The sequence below is a fragment of the Pinus tabuliformis genome, chromosome 3_2 (genome assembly GCF_031772625.1).
Source record: "Pinus tabuliformis cultivar Carrire ecotype Pingquan chromosome 3_2, CPIR1, whole genome shotgun sequence".
NCBI lineage: Eukaryota > Viridiplantae > Streptophyta > Pinopsida > Pinales > Pinaceae > Pinus > Pinus tabuliformis.
Window position 1 is genome coordinate 1021387834 of NC_142302.1, and position 21574 is coordinate 1021409407.

At 37.6% G+C, this 21574-nt stretch overlaps 1 protein-coding gene across 2 annotated transcripts in view; it reads left to right on the forward strand.

Moving 5' to 3' along the window:
• Nucleotides 1-21574, forward strand: part of LOC149184059 (glycerophosphodiester phosphodiesterase GDPD4-like) — a 250566-nt gene that overhangs the window by 159180 nt on the left and 69812 nt on the right. The window lies entirely within an intron of this gene.

Consider the following 21574-nt stretch of genomic DNA (forward strand, 5'->3'; position numbering starts at 1 on the left):
GGCAATTTATCCATCCCATGTGTTGGAATATCATTGGGATAACCTTGAATGTTAGAAAAATCGCAAGGGGCAAATATATCCATGATGTCGTGCTTGACCGGGCTAGTAAAAAGGAAATGGATATCAGATAGAGCTTCTTGTCTGAGATTAACAAGAAGTGTATGAGAAGAGAGTTTGTGTAATCGCACTCTGAGAGCCCTTTCAGGTTCAGGAGCAGAATTAACCAAATTGCTTGGATGTCTTTTAGTATACACCCTTGCGGAAGATAAATGAAGTGGAGTCGCCACCCGGACAGAAAGTGTAACACGGAAAAACTCAAAAGGAAGGAGGCAAAGACTGGGAAGGATGAGAGGAAAGAAACGAGACGAATGTCGAGGAAACCAAGGAAAGGAAAAACTCTATCCTCGGCAATGGCGCCAAAAAATGTTGTCGCGCAGAGTGTCTAAGCATCGCGACAACGCTCAGACTGGGCGCTGTCACCTTGATCTCCGATCTCTCCGTTTAAGCCGTCTCCCTAGGCTAAGGGGGGTAGACCCTATGAGATAAAAGAAGACCAACTGGTAATCAGCTGGCTTGGGAGACACAACGAGGGAAACAAGCACTTGATTGATTTTAAAACTTGATTAGATCTTTAAATGTTTAGTACCAGTGCCTTTGCTAGATGAAGTGGAAATCAAATAGTTGATTCGCTGCCACTTCCACATAGCTAATCTTCAGATAAAATCTAAGCACATTTAGCTATGTGGAATACCACGAAAATTTTTTCTTTCAAATTTTTTTTTTTTTAACATTTTTTTTTTTTTATAATTTTATTTATTTATTTTAAATGATTAAAATATAAACCAAGATCATAAAGAAAAACTAAATTCTAAAATAAAACAAAACTAAAAAAACTAAGGACTAAACCTTTTATATGCTTTTTATGATTTTTTTATTTTATTTTTATAAATTTCTAAATTTAAAATTAAAGTAAAACAAAACTTAAAATGAAATAAATTTAAAACCAAAATGTAACAAAAATTTAATCCTAAACTAAAATCTAAATATATCAAATATATGCTAACTTAAATCCTAAATATATAACGCATTTAAAACCTAAGCAAAAATCGAAATGCGTTTTTATTTGTCTCTGCAGGTTGAAGGCGTGAAGAGTTGATGGCGGGGATAATGAGTTCGATGGCAGAGTTTGGGCAACGTGAGAGGTTAGCAGTGGATCAATGGGTGAGGCAGAGTTTGTTGCAGGTTTGGCGTGGAATGGAAGGAAGACGTGAGGAGGAACGTGACTGCTTTGAGGATGAACGCAGAGGACGCAGGAGAATGCTGCGTGGAGAGAGATGAGAGATGGCAGCTTTAAAGGGCGAGTGAAAGCGGAAGGATGGAGTCACAGAGTGGCAACGAAGAGCAAAGGAATGAAATGCGCGAGGGGAGAAGTTTCTGGATGAGGAAGAAAGGTAGCAGAGGAAAATGGCAGCAGATGCGATGAGATGGAGGCTTGCGAGAATGGAAATGCGCTGGACTAATTGGGGAAGGAACACGTAGGTTAGGGTATTTGGTCGATGAAGCAACGTGAAGGTTAACAATGGAAAGGACGTAGGGAACTCAGGTTGCAGGTCGACGAGGAAGGGAAAAACCACAGAACTGAAGGCGAGTTGAAGAAATACACAGGGATAATCTTTGCAGGTGCTGTGTGAGGGGACCTGGAAATGAAGTTTGAAGAACACTGAGCGATGGAGGTAGCGTGGACGACGTGGAGAGGCAGTGAGTGAAGGAGAACTGCACGCAGGGAGTTGTGGCAGCGGTTGGAGAAGAGGGAGCTGCCTTTCTTGATGCGTTTTTTTTTTGCAGTTGGAGTAGCGATTGAGGGTGGCTACAACAACAAAGAAAAATTCCAAAGTCTGCCAGAATGATAAAAACAATTTTGAAACCCTCAGAAAAATATCCCAAATTCCAGAAAACGAATTTCACACTTGTACTTCGGATTTATCAATGAAACCCCAGGCAGCAGCAGACAGATGGCCTGGAAAACCTTGAACCTTTTCAGAAAACTTGATTTAGAGATCAGCTGCTTCGGACTGAAAACCCCACGAAATTTTGCAAATCTGAAACAAATGCCCCTGCAAGAGCTGATTCTGAGGCCAGATCTTACCCTCCAGGGCCTAGATCTAGCTTCAAACTAGGATCTCCTCTTCAGATCTTCATCCTGCAATGACAAAACAAACACCCAGAAACAATATATGCAGGGATCATACTAAAAACACAAAAACTAGGTAAATAATTACAATATTCATAGCTTGGAAGCTCTAAATAGCTAGATTTTTTAGCTATGTTGCATGGGTACCCGCACCCGGGGGTGGGGTTCTCGAACCCGTCCCGGGTTCCCGCACCCAAGTACCAGATTCGGGTACGGGTTTTTCCGAGACGAACCTAGAAGAACTGGGTTCTTCCATGAAGAACCGGGTTCTTCAAAAAAAAAAAATAGGTTCTTTTCCTTTAACGGGTTCTTGGGTTCTTCGGGTGCTCGGGTGCTTGGGTTTTTGGGTTCTTCGGGTTCTTTGGGTTCTTCATAAAAAAACTACATTAAAAATTTAATTTTCAAATAAATTTTTTTTATTGAAATTTAAAAAATAACTTATAACAAAGGTAAAACTTATAACAAAACCTAAAAAACCCTAAATCAATTCTTGTAAATCAATTTGGAATGAAACATTCTTCCACGGTCCTTACGATCAAAACCTGTGTTGCACGGGTACTCGCACCCAGTTTTTTACAAGTCTTGTTTTTTAAGAATTCTTGTAAATCAATTTGGAATGAAACATTCATTCCCGAGCCAAATAACCATCAAATTATAAACTGTAAATGCACACATACAGGTTCAGACATTTTCGGTCAAATAGAAAGTAGGATTGAGACCAACCATAAGCTGTAATCAGCTGATGCTGTTAAATGGCAAAGGGCTATTTTGGACAATGGCTAAATTAAGTATCAAAATCTGCCAATTTCTCACAGCATTCTGATAACATTATGTTAAGATTAAAACTAGGAAAATATGCCTAAATCATATATGGTCTCTACAGACTTGTACACCAAGTAATCTCTAAAAACTGCGAAGATGTTTTATGTTTAGATAATTAATATTCACCGTTCAGGCAGAGCTTCGCACTCAAAGACAAACTATCCCTCAAGCCATCAGATGGCTGCTGTGCATTTTATTGGGAAACAAAGACTGATAAGCGTGTTTTGTGGAAGGGTAAGGCTGCCACTGTTTTTGGGATTGCTTTACCACAGAGCACACCATGCATGGGGCAGGTGGATGATTAGACATCAAGAAAATTCTAGACCACTATCAGGTTGAGAAGAATCTCCTATGAAAAAATTGTGTTTTTATATGGGAGAGACTAAACATTCAAAGCGAAGTTACAAGCTCAAGCTCCAGCCAGAATGAGCAATTTCAATAAGGAGAGAAGTTGTCTTGAAATTAGAGCAGGAGGCAGAAATGCTAACACTCCTTGGCTGTGTAGGAGGAAGGGTATGTATGACCACAACCTGATTCATTGATAGGCATCCTTGCAAATGAACCTAAGCTGCATAGTTATTTTAAAGCCTGTGTGTGACAAAATCTGTCCCAAGTTTCACCAAAATAGCTGAGTCTAGCATTTATCCTAGTATGTATTTTGAATTTTCAGTTTTAGTAGTAGCCTTGAGCTCTCTCACATAGCTGTCACAGTGTCATGGTTACACGGAAAAGATTCAAAAGAATAGTTTTTTGGTGATGAATTTTGAAATTTCAATGTCAATGTTGAATGTTCAATGATGTGCATGTTTAAATGATTATCATTAAAGTTTTCTTGTTTAAAGTTGAAAAAATATACAAATTCAAATTTATGTATTATTAATTATAAATTTATAATTTATAAAATATAATTATTAAAATTTAATATTATTATATTACCCGACGAACCCACGCACCCTGTTTCCAAAAATGCCGTCCCTGTCCCCGCACCCACGTTTCCTGGCAACATAGTTTTTCAGTATGCCACAGAAAATATTTAAAATTTTAAATTTAGTATGAGGTGCTTCAGAAAACCCTTCATGCATTCACCAAAAAAATTCTAATGATAAGCCCGAAATCAAAACCAATTGGGCTCTTCAGAAAATGATTTTTTGGGAGTTGGCTGGTTCAGCCGGGAACTTTCCCAAACGCCTGATGATCTCGAAAATCAAGATTTTCCTGCCATCATATTCAGAAATTTAACTACCTTTTAAACCCTAGTGACCAAACAAGATACCTGTGTTTAAAATCACTCTTCAATAAGCTAACATCAATGGCTGAAAGTAAATCTATGCAAGAAATTAAAACATCTTACAACATTTTCCCGAAAAGTAACAGCAGCAGAGATTAACCCCAAAGTCTTTCTTTATTTGCACATGAAAAATGATTACAAGAGAGCTTTCTTTAGCACACGACTTTGAGATCGAATGATCTCAATGAACAACTGACCTCCTATTTAAAGAAAAAATTCCCAACGGCTAGTTTGAGTGATCCTTGTCAAAGCGATCTTGACCATCGATGAAGATCAAAATATCTTTTAATTTCATTCATCGAAATTAAAATAATGAGGAAATTCGAAATTATCATTTAAATGCATTTTAATTAATTCAAAAATTTAATTTCCTCAAAATTTTGACTTTGATTTAACCCAAGGGACCAAAGGCCTAAAATTTAGCAAAATAATCATTTAACCTTAGCCCTGGACCTTTTAAAATTTAATTTTTTAAAGGACCCTCGAATTTAGCCTTTGGAAAAATTATAATTACCTAGGACCTAGGATTTATGAGGGGATAAACATTTTCTAACCCTCAAGACACTTTACATAATGATTTTTACATTTTTACATCTCAAGGGGGAAAACCCATTTGACATAGACCCTCATAGACTATCTAGTTCTGCGACACAAATATAATCTAGCAGATCAAACAATTTGTAATAAAATAACCTAACCAAATGGTTAGGATTATTTCCAAATCACTTTTACACTTGGCATTGGAGCTCTATTCAACAAATTCGAATTTCTCTTTGGGATTGTCACCTCATGCCACTCATTTAATCACTATACATTGGGATTTTCTCCCAACTCTCTATATAATAGAGCCATGGGCTCTCATATTATAACATGTAATACGAGCTATTGTGCTTGAGGAGACTCTGTGGGATTGTATTCACTATTTACAATATAATACAATTGTCTTTGGGGTAAAGCATGATGGTGTTATTTTCCTTGCATACGTGGTAAATTCTTGACTTGTTGTTATGCTTCTATTTATTTCCTTATGTCGTTGTTTCTTTCATGCTTGTTTCAAGTTATGTTAGTATGCAACTATCTCATATTAGCATAAGAATTACTTATTTTCTTTAGGAAAATAAATCTTCTAGTGGATAATAGATGTATCTCTAGGATTTCTTTCTATTGCACTTATTTAATTTCATGTCGATTTAATGATTTGTTGTGAAGCTTTGTAGATGAACCATTCTTTGGTCAAGCATTTCAAACGTGAAGGGAAATTCTCGGAGGAATCAACCCATCCTTGAAAAATATTCAAGGAAAACGCGCATGTGTTGAACTCCAAAGTCTTATCTATATCTTATTTGTGTCTTGTAGGGATTCTTTCAAGTTTCTTAAAGCTCTTATTTCTTGCATCAAAATATCAAACTTAAAATAATTTTATTTTTCCGGTATTGCACTTCATTTATCAATATCTGGCTATTTCAAAGAGCTAAGTCATGGCTAGTCAAAGAGGAGAGCTTGCTCATACTCTTTGATCTAGCTTCTTGTAGATTATTTTTGTAACATATTTTGTAGTTTTCGTAAGCTAATATTTGTGGTGTTGTTGTATCCATTTTTAACTTGTTCTCTTGCAGTTACTTGTGGGATTTATCATCAGAAAACTACTTACAAGTTTGCATGTAGGATCTTGGGCCTCAAATTTAGTGACTACTTCTCACCTTTAGGCTTAGTTCATCTTCAACAAGGCCGTATTCTTCTTGAGGGAGGCTTAGTTCATTTTGGCCATCTCTCTCTCTCTTTGCCGTGGCCATAGAGGAGACTTATCTTCTCTTCTTCTTCTTCAAAAACCTGCATTTTATTGAGCCTTTGTGGGTCTCAAATTGCAGAAATTTTCAGCAAAGAAAAGTCTATGGTTTGATGCCAAATTGTTAAGACCTTTCTTGGATTTTAGAGAAGACTTCATTGTCTCTTCCTTCTTGTAACAACTAATAAATTTTTTGATTTTTGGAGCGTGGGTTTTACCCATTGGTATCCGTATCTCTCCACCTTTTGGAGAGGCTTGGTGATTTGATTTTGTTGGTTTATTTCATTTTGCATGCATATCATCTAATTGAGAAATTAGCAATGTTGCACGAAGCGGGAGCGAAGCGGAAGCGCGGAGCGCGGAAGCGTCATTTTCCAAAAATCTAGGAAGCGAAGCGTCCGCGGAAGCGTCTGCTATATATATATATATATTTTTATTTTTTGCATTTATACTCAAAACAAACATCCCAAATACCAAATTAATTGTAGAAGACATGAAAACATGCATATTTTTGCATAAATCAAGATAGATATGGCATCCATGATTCCATTGTAGTTACTAGTATGTACAACAATCATCTATATTCTAGCTATTACAAACATACATCAAATTTTTAAGCATTACATGAATTTAGCAATTCAATTGTAAAATTAAATGGGAAAATTTTGATTTAAGCATTACATAATATCATCGAAACTCTGAAGTGCCTTGATCGAATTTCTATGTATGTGATGCAAAGTCCTTATCCTTGTAATATCATTGTTATGCGTCAAGATTTTGACAGTGAAACCTTCTCACCGAACCCTTATCATTGAGACTGTGTTAGGTACCAAGATCTTCTTATTGTGATGAAAACTTTCTCACTGTTGTGATACCAAATTTGTATCACTGTAGTTATACCAAAATCTATTGATGACTGTTCTTACTGTTGAGGCACCAAGACTGTGGTAGCACAAAACCTTTAATCTGCATTACCTTACTGTGGTACCCAAATTTTATTTCAGAGATAATTCGAGTTTCTGTGACTGCATCACTGCACTGAAGTGTGATCACTGTAATATTACCGAAGTGTGATCACTGTAATATCACCGAAGTGTGATCACTGTAATAGCATCGAAATCAAGGTAGCATCGAAACTGTGATAGGAATAACATTGAGTCACTGTAATACATAACAGAACTGTCTCCATTGCAATCCACATTCATTGTGATACATAACAAAATTGAACCCAATCTTCAACGCAATCTTCTATGAGATCCGAGATAGTAATCTCAGTCATATCACCGAAACTGCTCTCTAAAATCCTTACCCGAATCCCAGGAAGCGCATTAAAATTTTGGAATCGCGCTTCGGAAAAAATGGAATCGCGCTTCCTAGGGCGCTTTCGGAACGCTTCCGTACGGGACGCGATTCCGGCCTAGGATCCGGGGGGGGGGGGGGGGGGGCGCTTCCTGCAACACTGGAAATTAACACAACATGCATCACACTCATTTTGCATGCACTTTAATTTAATTTACTACATGTTTTAAATCCATAACAAGTTTAGATTTTTTGCATGCAAGCACTTTTTACTTTATCTTATTTGGCTTGAACATAGTTCCAAGTTTACTTATGCTTCACTATTAAACACATCTTACATGCATCAAGTATTTGAGCAAGTTTTCTCCATAAAGTAACATTCTATTTCATGTCAAACAAGTACATTTCAAGTTGGACTAAATTTTCATGTGTTTGGTTAATTTACTTACATGCCTCAAGCATCACTAAAACTTACCTCCAACTTAAGTTGGTTGAATAGACTTTTAGGGACCCTCTACCTCTATTGACTCTTGATTGGGAGATCCAAATATTTGGGCGATGATGAGGTCTGAGGACTAGAGTTCAATTGTAACTTTTCCTTAGCACTAATGAATAAAATAAACCAAGAACAACATTCCATCACATTTGCTTTGTTCGTAAAGTTCTAAATTTCTTGCTATTTTGATGGTTTAAAGTCTCACATGCAAATCTCATTTCAAAAGGCACTTTGGATGCAAGCATTGTAATCTCTTTTAATTTTGCAACAAGTTTAATTTTCTTGTACTTGGAAATTGACTTACCTTTTGGTTTAATTGCATATTGTCATGAATGGTTGAGTTCATTTTCAAGTACTATTATTTTGGGTTGCAAACCTAATTGCATGTTGTCATCTTGGTCTAACATTTGAGTTCTTTTTGTCATCTTATTCTCACAAGTAGATTTCTAATTGTATCCTTTTGAGCAAGATAGTTTCCATGCTTTCATTTGTAGAGACTTATTAATCTTAAAAACATTTATAATATCTTGTGCTAACAATTTATTGTTTCACTTTTTAGGATTACTTTGGCTTTCCATTTGAAAACATTTCACTTCATTTTAAACAAATACAATTTCATTTCTTAAAAGGCAATACTCTGAAGGCACTGGTTGTTTATGTGTTTTATGCTTATCTTATGTATTGATAGTTATTGCTCATATCAGTTTTTGCTTATAAATCTTAAAGAAGTAATCTATTTAATTCTAACAACTCTCCTAGAACCTCATATCACTTTTAATTTAACTTTTCATTAGGGACCACCCTCCTTAGCTAACCTAGGAGATAGGTTAAACAGAGAGAGAAGGGATTTAGTGTGACAACCCCTTCTCTTATTTCCCTACCACCAACCACACCTTGTGTGCTTGAAGGCTTTTCTCACTGACTTGTAGGTAGGTGTAGGCGGAAGGAGTAACATTTTTGGTGCCATTGCCGGGGACAAGCTTTCTTGTACCTAGGAAATCGACTAACCTTTTGGTTTTAGCATATTTGAACTGTAGATTTAGATTCTTGCTCAAGTGGCAACTCCGCTCAACCCAAATTCTGCAGTCTCTACTAGGATAAATTCAAGTGGTCTAGTTAGCCCCTCTCCTGATCCTGAAAGGGTTTTTAGAGAGATGTTGAATAGACTCTCATAGTAGAGCTCTTGCTAGTCTTGGGCAAGAGGCTATTTCTGATAGTCATTTGCTTTTTCAAGAACAAGTAGAGCCTAACATTATGAATGATCTTTTTGCTCCTTGTGACTTCACTAACATAAATGGCTATCCTCACAATATCCCTGACAAAGCTATTGAAAAATTGCCTTCATTTTAAGGTAACAATGCCATTAGTGTTGCATCACATTTAAAAAACTTTAATGTTTGTATCTTTCAATGGTGTAACACTGCTAACTATGAGGATGTGAAGATGAGGCTTTTTGTTTTATCTTTAGAAGATGATGCTCTTGATTGGCTCATTGAGCAACCTGCTAACTCATATAACTCTTTACAAGCCATTCTAACTGCATTTTTAGATAAGTTTGGAGAGAAGAAGGAAAATAGGCATTTTATCAATGACATTAGCAACATGAAGAAAAATGTGAATGAAACCATGGAGGATTTTAACAAGAGATTCAATGTATTAGTAAAAAGCATGCCTGCTACTGTTAAACCTTCCGATGAATTTTTTTTATGCTCATATCTAGATGCTTTTGGGGTTGACACTGCTTATGAGTTGAGGAGGAAGGAGCCTACGAATCTAAGTGTATCTCAATCTGAAGCCTCGAAGATAGAAAGGGCTAGAAAGCAACAAGGAAAATCTGAAATTCATGGTTTCAATAGAGGGTCATCAAAATAAAATGATTCCAAAGGCAAGGCCAAGGAAGAGACTACTCATGATCCTATTAAAGAAGTAACTCAACTCATCAAGAGCATGGAAGCAAATCACATTAAAGAAATGCAAGCCATGCAAAATAGGTTGGTGGCCATGGAAATATCACAAGTGCAAAGATTCCAACCTAGGCCAAATGATAGATGGCAAAAGAACAAAGGCCCTCCACAAGATTATAGGCCTCCTAATCCATTGGAATCCACCAACATGGTAGATCCATGTTACTTGGGAGCGGGAGCGGGAGCGGGGAGCGGGAGCGAAAACGGGAGCGGGAGCGACCATTTTCAGAAGCTCCCGGTTTGGGAGCGAATCCCGGAGCGATTTTTAAAAAATATATATATTTTTTATATTTTTTAATTTTTGATACATATATGTCAACAAAAACATGTAGAATGATGAATTAGATATAAAAAACATAAAAAAGCATAGATTGAACCATATAACAACAATCATCTAGAAGTTATAATCTTCATCAACCACGTCCGCAAGTTAGTAACATAGTAACATACAACATATTGAGTCTCATGATTCATCAATCTTAAAGTTTCAAGCTTTCAAAATTCAATATATAACATTTATCATCATTGATCACCAAAGTTGTACTTGTAAGCTAAGTGTAACCATTACAACAAATAATATCTAACATGAAATGAAATATTACAAAATGAAATGAAATGAAACAACTTTCAACTTTCATGAAGCATCATATTCATAATTCACTACTAATGAGTTATAATTGCCAACTTCAAACTTAAATTGTCATATATTGTTTAAAAAAATATCATAATAAATATGAAAGAGTCAATAGTTATAAAAGCTACTAGAAACTAGAAAAGAGAAGTAAATCTATTATCTATTTACTATGCTTGGGCCTCTTGCCACCACGAGAAATGTCTAGTTTTTTAGTCTTGTTGCAAAATCAGGATCTTTGTCATTAATATCACCCTCCAAGCATTAATATCCAGAGGTATCTTTGTCATTAATATCACCCTCCAAGCATTAATATCCAGAGGTATCTTTGTCATTACCTTTGTATCTGTATAGGGATCTTTGTCATTAATATCACCCTCCAAGCATTAATATCCAGAGGTATCTTTGTCATTACCTTTGTATCTGTATAGGGATCTTTGTCATTAATATCACCCTCTAAGCATTAACATAAGATAGAAAAAGCATAGCATGTCAAGTCAAGATTTTGTTTGAGTGATGCGTACATTTTTAGAAGGGTCATGATAAAGGAGTTCGACAAGCAATGTCACTAACATCAAGGTACATAGAGGGATTGGTACTCTTGATTAAATACGAGTTCCATACCCTAATACATGACAAAATTCAATGGAAACATTGCAATCCCCCAATCCTGAAATCCTGAAAAACTGATAAGTCTGCTGGATTTTGAATGAAATCTAAAATTCTACTTTCTCCATATGAAATCCAATGAGGACGAAACCACTCTCAAACATCCTGAGTCATTTCATGGTAATGTTAAAAATTTAAGTAAAAGGATGAAAATGAAAATTAAAGAAAATGTCACTTTTACTTTAAGAATTTAACATTACCATGAATAGCATATCAATACTAGGGCCTAGACTTGATCATTAAGTTGCCCCACTCAAAAACTATTTGTTTCTTTAAAAAAAATTGCATTTCGAACATTACTACAAAAAAAAAATGCAAAAAAGGCAAAACGCTCCCGAAAAGGCAGGGATCGAAATTTTTTTTAGGGAGCGTGCTCCCGACCCGCTCCCGCCCGGAGCGCGGATTGGGAGCGGGAGCGAGGGGGGGGGGGGGCGCTCCCCCGCAACTATGTGGTAGATCAAATTCCCCCTTTTTGTAGGCCATGTAATGAGTTCCATGAAGAGGCCACATGTCGATATGTGAAGAGAATAATGGAAAGTTGCATGTTAGGAGATGAACATGTAGGGACAAGTGGTCAAATCAACATGTTCTCCATGGAAGATCAAATATACACCATTGAGAGAAATCAAGGGATTGGCCATAGGCCTAATAATCTTGGGGTTGACAATATGATTGCAAATTTTGACATAGTCACTGAGATTTTTGGGGAAAAGCCTACATCTGGACAAATTATTGCTAGGAAAAACACAAAGGGATGACTTGTTAGAGAAGGGATATCCAAGTTCAGAATAATCATAGAAATTTTTCTCCTCCTACGTTAGAATTAAATTTTGACTTGGGCAATTGGGTGAATAATGCAAAGGTTTCTATTCCATTGACAAAACTTTTAAAGATACCATCTCAAAGGGCCAAGTTACTAAGTGCCATTGAAGTTACTCAAAGGGAAGCAAAGCCTAATGATGAACTAGAAGATGAAGAAATTGTATTGAAAAGTCTGAACTGTTATGTGGGGAATGAAGATCATCTACCATTTTATGTTTCTTTGATAGTGAATGATGGTCTTTTACATAACTGCATGCTTGATTTAGGGGCTTCATCTAATGTCATGACCAAGAAAGTCATGGAGCAACTGAATTTAAGGGTATCTAAGCCCTATCACAACATATGTTCATTGGGTTCTAAAAGAATTGAAGTGTGTGGGATAATTAAAAATTTACAGGTTTTCCTAGCTGCATACCCAGATAGAATAATGACAATGGATATTGTTGTGATAGATGTCCCTGATTCATGGAGAATGCTCCTATCAAGAAAATGGGCATCATATATAGGTGGTAGCCTTTAAATGGACTTATCATATGCTACCATCCCCATGCCTGATAATACCTTTGTCAGACTTGATCGGGAGTTAGAGAAAAGATATCATGTTGAGGATCCAAGGAAACCCAACAATGAGATTATCTATAGATTAGGCTAGACAGAAAGTGATGCAGTGTTGACAAATTTTCTTCCCCCCCTAACATAACAGATTCAAAATGAAGAAATTAGGCTTAGCTCAAAGAGCTTGGGTACTTCAAATCTTCCATCAGAGCATTTTCAAGACAAAGCAATGGGATTGATAATAATTGCATCATCATCATCATCGTAACTAACCAAGAAGAAAAGAAAAAAACAAAAAACAAAAAATATATAAAAAATGAACCACTAGTTTTGAGCAAGATCAAACCTCAACGTATCAATAGTCGGAAAAGGAAAAGGAAGAGGTTTGGTATATCTGATGGCCACAAACAGGTTAACATTGGGGCAAGTCATAGTCCCAAGATAGCCAGAATTGGACAAGACATATCAAAGAAAGAACCTATGGAATTGCTTGTGAGTAGGCAAGTTCTCAAGATGGATTTCACCGAAGACCTCTGATGTCATGGGGCATCTTTTTGTATCATATTTCTAACCTTATCCCTTGTCATTTTTGTTTGATTAGTTTTATTTCATGAATAAATTGTCATTTATGTTCTTAGAATAAATTTCCATTTCTTCATTTTTGTACTTGATTTCATTTGATGATATTTTGAATGGATACTGCTGATATATCTCTTTTGTTGGTGGGCACACTGTTACTTTGTATCTAGCCTGCATCCCCATATGGAGCCAAATGTTGATCACTGGAGGGGCACCTGATGATTATATGAAAGAATAAATGCCCAAGGATGATCTAGAGGACACTTGTACTATCAGATATCATCATTCAATAGAGTTTTTTAATTCTACTTCTATTTTCTCATCATCTTTCTTGTACCCAGATTCCACACCCTGCGGGGAATTGTAATAAGTGATACTATTAATGATGAGTTTTGAGTCTGTAACAGACCCAGGATGTTGGGACTCGATCAGCAAATGAGTACACCTTGGAGTGTTTTTTTATTTGGTTAATTATCCCTTCTTTTTTAGACGTGGATAATTTTTTAGATTTTTCACTCACTTTTTACCCCAAAGCCGGGGTGACGATTTGAAGGTTGAGCCTCTAACACATATTAGTGTCTAGAGTTGATGTATATTACCATACTAGATCACACAAAAAAAATTGGTGGAATTTGGTTAGCTCTAGGTAGTCATTTTTTAATTTTTGAGATTTTTTGCACTACGAAAATTGCAATAAAAGTTGGATTTGTAATGTAATAAGTGACGTCTAGAAGTTGTATGGGGTATGAGTAATAAAATTTTCACCTCTCACCCTCAACTTTCTACTATGACACACTTTGAGGGGTTAAAAATGTGTTTTGAACCCTCAAAACCCACTTTCCCTAAGTTTAGTGGTAAATCTGACAATTAATTAAGCCAATAATTAAATAAATGGAGTAATTGCTCAGGGCTCAAAGAATAAGAGCATGATATGCAAAGTATAGTAGTGGATACTCCCTTTAAGATGTGGCAGTTCATTGCCCACCAGGGGTTGGGATAATCATGGGTTCCTGAATGATAAAAGATGCTCATCTAAGGCCTATAGGAACCAGGGTGATGGCCATGAGAATGGGGTAGAACTCATGCATTAGCTTTTTCCCACGTGCTAAATGTGTTTGTTCCAACCATCTTTTGCATTTTGTGGTACATTTCCCTATTGAATGTGGCCAATTATGATTTTACTTTTCTTTTCAGCTGCATCAACCTCCAGGGCATCGTTTTTGGCCCGACCCAAGGTGTGGGCAAGGGGAAGGTGAGGCCAACCCTATGTGGACGAATGTGGACCTAGGCGGGAAAAATGATGAATGGGGTTATAATGAATGGAAAAGGAGTAATGTATGTGGATGAGGGAGCGAGACCATGCAACCAAAATCGAGGTTTCCCATGTAGTGCCACCCTAAAGTCCAAAGGTCAGTAAAAGAGATCCCATAGGACTAGGATCTAAGGGTAACATCCAATAGAGGTTTAGGGGACAAGGGCACATACCTATCCCACTCTTTCCGCCGAATCCCCCCATTAATCCATGCCCATAAGTTTCTATGATAAGTAAAAAACAATACATAATTCCCAAATGACATGGCATACCGTTAGGTTCGGAAGGCCCACCTTCAAACATACGATCATGACAGATGGGCGTGGGACCACATGGCTGGGTCAGGTGGTGGAGAAATGGAACGACGAGCTAGTTGGTGGCCGCAAGGGGTTGTTGGTTGCTGGCTGGGGACCATCTTGGAGAATTTTTTTCTCCTAGGGATATCACCCACAAAATGGTGGGTAATAGTACCGATGACTGATTGGTTCGTTGATGTATTTAGCTAACACCAGGCCAGACATCTTCTTTGTTGTGAACATATTGAGTCAGTTCTAGGTTGAAATGAGACATGAGTATTGGATTGCAACAAAGGGCGGTTTGAGATATTTGCATGATACAATAAATTATGGCCAAACAAGGATGTACAACTTTAGGGATATATGGATGCTGATTGTGCAGAAAGTGTTGACGATAGGAAGAGTACCTTGGTAGTATGCTTTAGTTTGGGATTCACTATGATATCATGGATGAATAGGAAACAAAGGTCGATTGCACTTATCACTGCTGAAGCAGAGTACATGTTAAACAATGAGACTCGTATTGAAGTAATATGGCTTCGAAAGTTGTTTCCAGGATTGTTTGGCCAAGTTGGAACAGACGATGATACACTGCGATAATCGAAGCTGTGTGAAGCTTTCAAAGAATCTCGTGTTCCATGACAGGTCGAAGCATATTGAGATTAAGTACCACTACATCTGGGACATGGTGTAGAGGAGAGCAATAAGGTTTGAGTAGATCTCCATCGATGGGTAGACAATTGATGTTCTAATGAAGCCGTTGCTAAGAGATAAGTTCATGTACTTTAGAGACAAGCTAGGGCTCTTGGAGCTTACCCCTCTCTTTGAGAGGGATTGTTGATATGTTTGTAACACTGATGGACATTCCCCCGAAAGGGAGAATGGGTCCAAGAGACCTAGATGATTCAATAGGCGGTGTTGAGTGAGTGTCTCTTGGAGGAGGACCTTTATCACACACTAGGAATGGTGGAGTGAGGTCCTTCAACATATGGACCTTGATCACACATTGGGAAGGGTGGAGTAAGGTCCTGGATCCTGATCACACATCGAATAGGGTGGAGTGAGGTCCTTTGAGCATCTAGGCCTAATCACTAACTAGGAAGGGGTTGAGTGAGGTCTTGGCCCAAAGCGCTCAGTGAGTGCTTGCTAGTTGAGGGTTTCAACATTTTGGCCTAGGTAGAGGCCATATGCTTCGAGCACCAGTCACTATGGAGGAGTGACTTTTGATATGTTGATGACATCGCCATGGGTTTGGTACTGCCTCGAATATGGCCACTAGCGTACGTTGATGATAGATGATGATATTGGTAATGATGAATAGTGATTATGAATACCTCCCTAGTTAATAAAAAGTTTTGAGTTTGTAACTGTGGCTGATTTTCATAATGTACATTTGGTCACTTGATGTAATTGTATTTATCATTGTAAAGCATATTAATAAATGCTTGAGTCAAAGTTCGATTGTGACTTTTTAAAGATGAAAATTTGAATTCTTGAAATGTAAATTTTGTTCCAAAAGTGACGATTGGCTTCCCTCCAAGTCAAGTTGGTGGCAAGAGACACGTCCATTCACCCAATACAGACTACTATATAAAGGCAACTCAACCTTCTCCATTTAGGCATTCACATTCTCTCACAAGAAGGATGAAGGAGGCCGAAATGTCTCTTTTCTTTCTCTTTTGCATCTTGCACGTGTGGATTAGTCTCTCTCTCTCTCTCTGTGGTTCACATTTTTTTGGAGTAACTATTGCAAGAGGTCACAATTTTTGGGTTACTGGGGCAATTGTTGCAGGGCCGAAATTTTTGGGGCAACTAGCTATTGCAGGATGGCCGAAATTCTCGGTCAGACAGGCAGAGTGAAGTGCAGGATCAAATTTGGTGATTTGACTTGGAGGAGAAGGCTAGGTTTGACCGTAGGTCTAGGTGTGTCTTTCATTGAACAAGAAGAATTTCTCTATTGGAAAAGGTTGCTGGTTTTTTCCTCTGTGGGTTTTCCCATGGTAAATCTTGCCTACTTTTGTGTGTTGTTATCTCTACTGTTCCACTGTTCCTTATGGTTGAATTTATGAAGTATAATTGCTGAATGATATATTGGAATAAGTTAAAAGATCTGCATCAAAAGTAATTTTCAGAATTTCAGAAATATTGTGCTCACCCTAATTGCACTAAGAAAATCAACATTTCCTTGGCTAGAGACCGAGCCTTAAAAACACTTGCCCTTGGTACTCGTTTTCTAACACTCCCTTTTACCAAGGAAAGTGTTTCTCACCATTCCTATCTTGTCCATGAAGTAAACATGCTTGCCCCTTGACAAGGACTTGGTGAGAATGTCGACAACTTGCTCATTAGTAGATATATATTCTATATTCATTGCCCCTCTTTGAACATAATCCTAGATGAAGTGGTATCTGATCTCGATATGCTTTGACTTGTCATGAAATACTGGATTCTTTGTGAGATTGATACAACTCTCATTATCATAGTAGATCACTGTTGGTATTAGCTATTGATCAAATAAGCCATATAACATCTTGTGAAGCCAAAGTACCTCACAACTACCCTGACTAGCTGCCATATACTCCACCTCTGCAGTGTTGAAGATTCTAGGGCAGTTAGTCAGATTCTTCTAGACTTGACAGCAATTTGTGAAGTGCTTTTTACAATTTATCTTAGCTTGATCTTCTTCTATTATTAGTGTGTGTGTTTACTTCATCAAACTGCTATCAAAACAAAGAGACAAGAACTCAAGAAGTTGGCATTCTGCCAGGGCCAAAACCTCTCCCTCTTGGAGAGGAAAAACCCGCACATAATTCTTCTTATAGAGATTCCAATTGACGAACACCAAGACCTTGACACTTGCCCCTCTCTGCCACTCCAAGACCAAGTTCCTTGTCACTGCTGATATCATAATTATTGGTGCACTATTGAGATCTTTATCGCTGCAACTTCATTGTTTTAGTTTCACCAAGGTCTTCACCATACCACTGAGATCTTCATGAGGTTTGCTCCTGGATTCACTGAGATCATGATTTGTCTTATCATAGCTCTGCCTTCACCGAAATTATGGTTGCATTCTTGCATAACATGTCTTCACCAATGCACAATTCTGCATCTTATCTTTACTAGGATTATAACCGAGAACTTCATCTGCATTAGGATCATGATTGGTGTCATGATTATAGTGATGACTGTGTCTATACTTCACCAAGATCCTTATGAAGGCCAAAACCATTACTGTGACCCTGTGACTAGGCTGAGACAACAGAGAGATATGCGAGGGCTTCATTGTAGCTATCACTGAGACTGCACCTTACCATCTTGCACCTATCCGAGATTCTTTCTTGTACCATCTGAGATTCTACCTGCACCTATTCGAGAATTTCAGAGCCTTCTCTAAGATTTCTTCTTATCTTTTGCGGATACCCCAGCTAGGTATATATAGTGGTTGTGTCTCTAGTTTGAGCCAACTTATCTAGGTGAACCGACATGTCATTCTTTAGTCATTAATATATATTTTGCAGGTCGACATGATGTCTTTTCATTTCTTTGTTTCCAGGCGTCTTCTTTGAAGGATGGTGCTTGTCTTGGAGGGCTGCTTGACACTAAGTTGACTCGTGTTTATTACATAGATGCTCAACCATAAGAATCTTTGGTTCCCGTCCATCGTTCAATATGATTTGGACTCTTTGACTTTCCTAGATCTATAGAATGAGCAAGAACCTCATTCATATAATTTATAAAAATAATAATAATTCTTTTTCTTGACAAGTACAAAGATCAAAATTACATTGACAAATACCGAATGTAGTTACCCTTTTTCTTCAAGATGTAGAACTTAGTTCCATTGATTTTTGTTTCCTGTTGGACTACGACACTATCGCCAAACCCAACATGAAACAATGTCCCGATGTGCTCTTCTTGCCCAATCTGAGTCTGTGTAGCTAGTCAACTTGACTCCACCCCCTGGATATAGTCTAGTTCATAATCCATTGTAGCCTATAGGTACCGCAACACATGTTTCACAAGCACCCATTGCACCCTCCTAGATGTTGAGAAATCAAGGGTATTACAAATTAGGGTTTGATTCCTCTTACTTGATAATTACTTGTGAGATTTGTTGGATTTTAATTATTTTGTTATGTCTTCTTCATCAAACAATTACCAAAACCATAAAGTACATGAAGATCACAAGAACAAAAAGGAACACAAGATATAGGCTCCAAGCCAGGGCAAAACCCCTCCAAGGGGAAAACCTAGAAAAATTCTTCTCTTATAGAATCAGTTCAAAGTGAGACATTCAAGACCCAAAGACCAAGATCAAAACCTCCTCAAGCACCAAGTCAACCCTCCAAAGAAAACTTCCTCAAACAAGTCAAAGTGCACAAGGTCAATAGCTTCAAAACTAGCCCAACTTCAGAATTTTGGCCCAACTTCACTGCAACTTCGGCCCTGCAACTTCACAAAAACATTGGCCCTGCATTTCAGAAAATTTTGGCCCTACAAGTTGAAAAGGTGCCCTAGAACTTTGCACGTGTGAAGGAGAGATGACAAAAATAGAAAGATCTTCTTCTTGCTTGCCCTTGCACTTCTTCTTGACCTTTGCACTTTTTCTGCTTCTCTTGCTTGGAGATCGAACTTGTCAGTGTGTCCAAGTGAGGTTGAAGTCTCTCCTATATATAGCCTCTTCATGTGGTCGAATTAGGCCTCCTTAGGCCGACTTGTCTTTGGAAGGGTCAACTTGGTCTTGGGGTCAAATAGACTTTCTAGACTCAAAAATAATATTTTCTTTTGATTACAAAATGCTCAAAAGGGACTTTGACTCATGACAAAATTCTTTATTGACTCAAGAAACCCTAGAAGCATGAAAAACATGGTTATCTAGAAAAATAATAATAATAAATTTTCTTTTTCTCTTTTGTTTTCTTTTTCATAAAAGTTACATTAATACAAATATACATACAATTATGAAAACCGAACCTAGTTACATTTTCTAACACTGGCTCCACCATGAACTAACTCAATGTATTGACTGCGAAAAACATATTTGGTTTGGTATTGACCAAATTCATCAACTAGTTGATTCGCTGTCGATATAAAGTAGGATCTACCAGCTCAGAATCAGAAGCATGCAGCTTCTTCTAGTTGGTAATCATAGGCGTGGCTAAGGGCCTGCAATCCTTAGTATGAAATCTCCTCAATATGCCCCATGCATAGTTGCCCTGTCCTTGGAAGATATGCCCATCCTCCTGCCAAATATCCAACCCCAGAAAATAGTTCATTGGCCCTATATCGGTCATCTCAAACATGAAAGCAAGGTCTCTCTCGTAGTGCTCAATGAGTTTCTCCTTTCTTGTAATAAACAGATCATCTACATGTAGTACAAGAATGAGTGGATCCTCGCCAACCACAATGTAATATAGGTTCAGATCCAGATCACTCTTTTTGAAACCCATGTGCTGCAAGTAGGAATCAATCCACGAATACAATGCTCTTGGTGCCTACTTCAGCCCATACAAGGCCTTCTTCAACCTGCATACATGAGAATCTCTCCCATGAACCTCAAAGCCCTATGGCTGCTTGATATATACCTCCTCCTGTTTGATCCCATTGAGAAAAGCGGTCTTCACATCCATCTGGTGGATCTTCCAACCCATCTCTGCTGCAATGGAGATCACTGCTCTTATCATAGTCATTTCGCTCTCCCTATGAGAACCCCTGTGCCACAAATCGAGCTTTGAACTTCTCAATGCTGCCATCCGCAACATGCTTGATCTTTTAGAGCCACTTGGAAATCACCACTGACTTCCCCTCAGGTCTCAGCACTATCTCCCACACACCATTCTTCATGATGGAAGCATAGTCTTCCACCATGGCATCCCTCCAGATCTGCTGGTCTGCAGCCTCCTCATAGCTAGATGGCTCGGTCTCCACAATCCTACTCACCATAGCCAAATAGCTATCAAATCGCTCTGGTGGTCTGTGACTCTGCTCTCCCTAACTGACCACTTGGGCTTTCCCACTGTCTCCTGAGCTTCTTGCAAGGTATCACGAAGCCATTTAGGCTTCCTGCATCACTAGTTTCTTCTCTTCTACTGTGGTCTTTCGATATTAAGAGAATTTTTTTTTTATATCTTGCTTTAGTTCAACATCAATTTCAGTCTCACTTTGCAGATATTCAGTTGAGCAAAAGAGTGATCTATCTGCTGATTCTTGCATTTGATCACTGACATCAAGCAATTTGACACTACCACTCCTTAACTCACACTGGCAATATGGATTTTTATCTCCTAAAGGATGCCACGTTTTGGGGAAATTGAGACAACCTTTTTATTTCTGAATTTTGTAAGTTCTTCAAGGTTTGGTCTTATTTAGACTGTGATCTTGCTTATTATCATTTCAGTTTATTTTTCTGTAACTTATTTTCTAAATCACCATACAGAATCACATGGTCCTTGCCTCGCTTTGCCTACACAGCTGTTTGATTGTGTTATATCTCCGTCAGTCTCATTTACTGCATTTAAACACTAGTGGACATTAATAGTATCTATTGATATTATCCATCTACTTACCTATCTTCATTGATAGGCATTATGTCTATCCTTAAAGAGTTTATCATGAAATTGGATTTGTTAGCCTATACAAGTTATTTCATCTATCATATATTTTGAGTAAATTGGATTCTCTATAATCTATAATTATTATCAACTATGATATGTTTGGGTAAATTTTCATTATTGTGCTTTGCTTTCTATTTTAAAGCTAGGGATGTATTTCATTAAAAACAGGATTGATGGTTTGTCCTATCAAAAGTAAATACAATCTTTGCTAGAATGAGTGAAATTTATTTTCTGTTTTCTTATATTC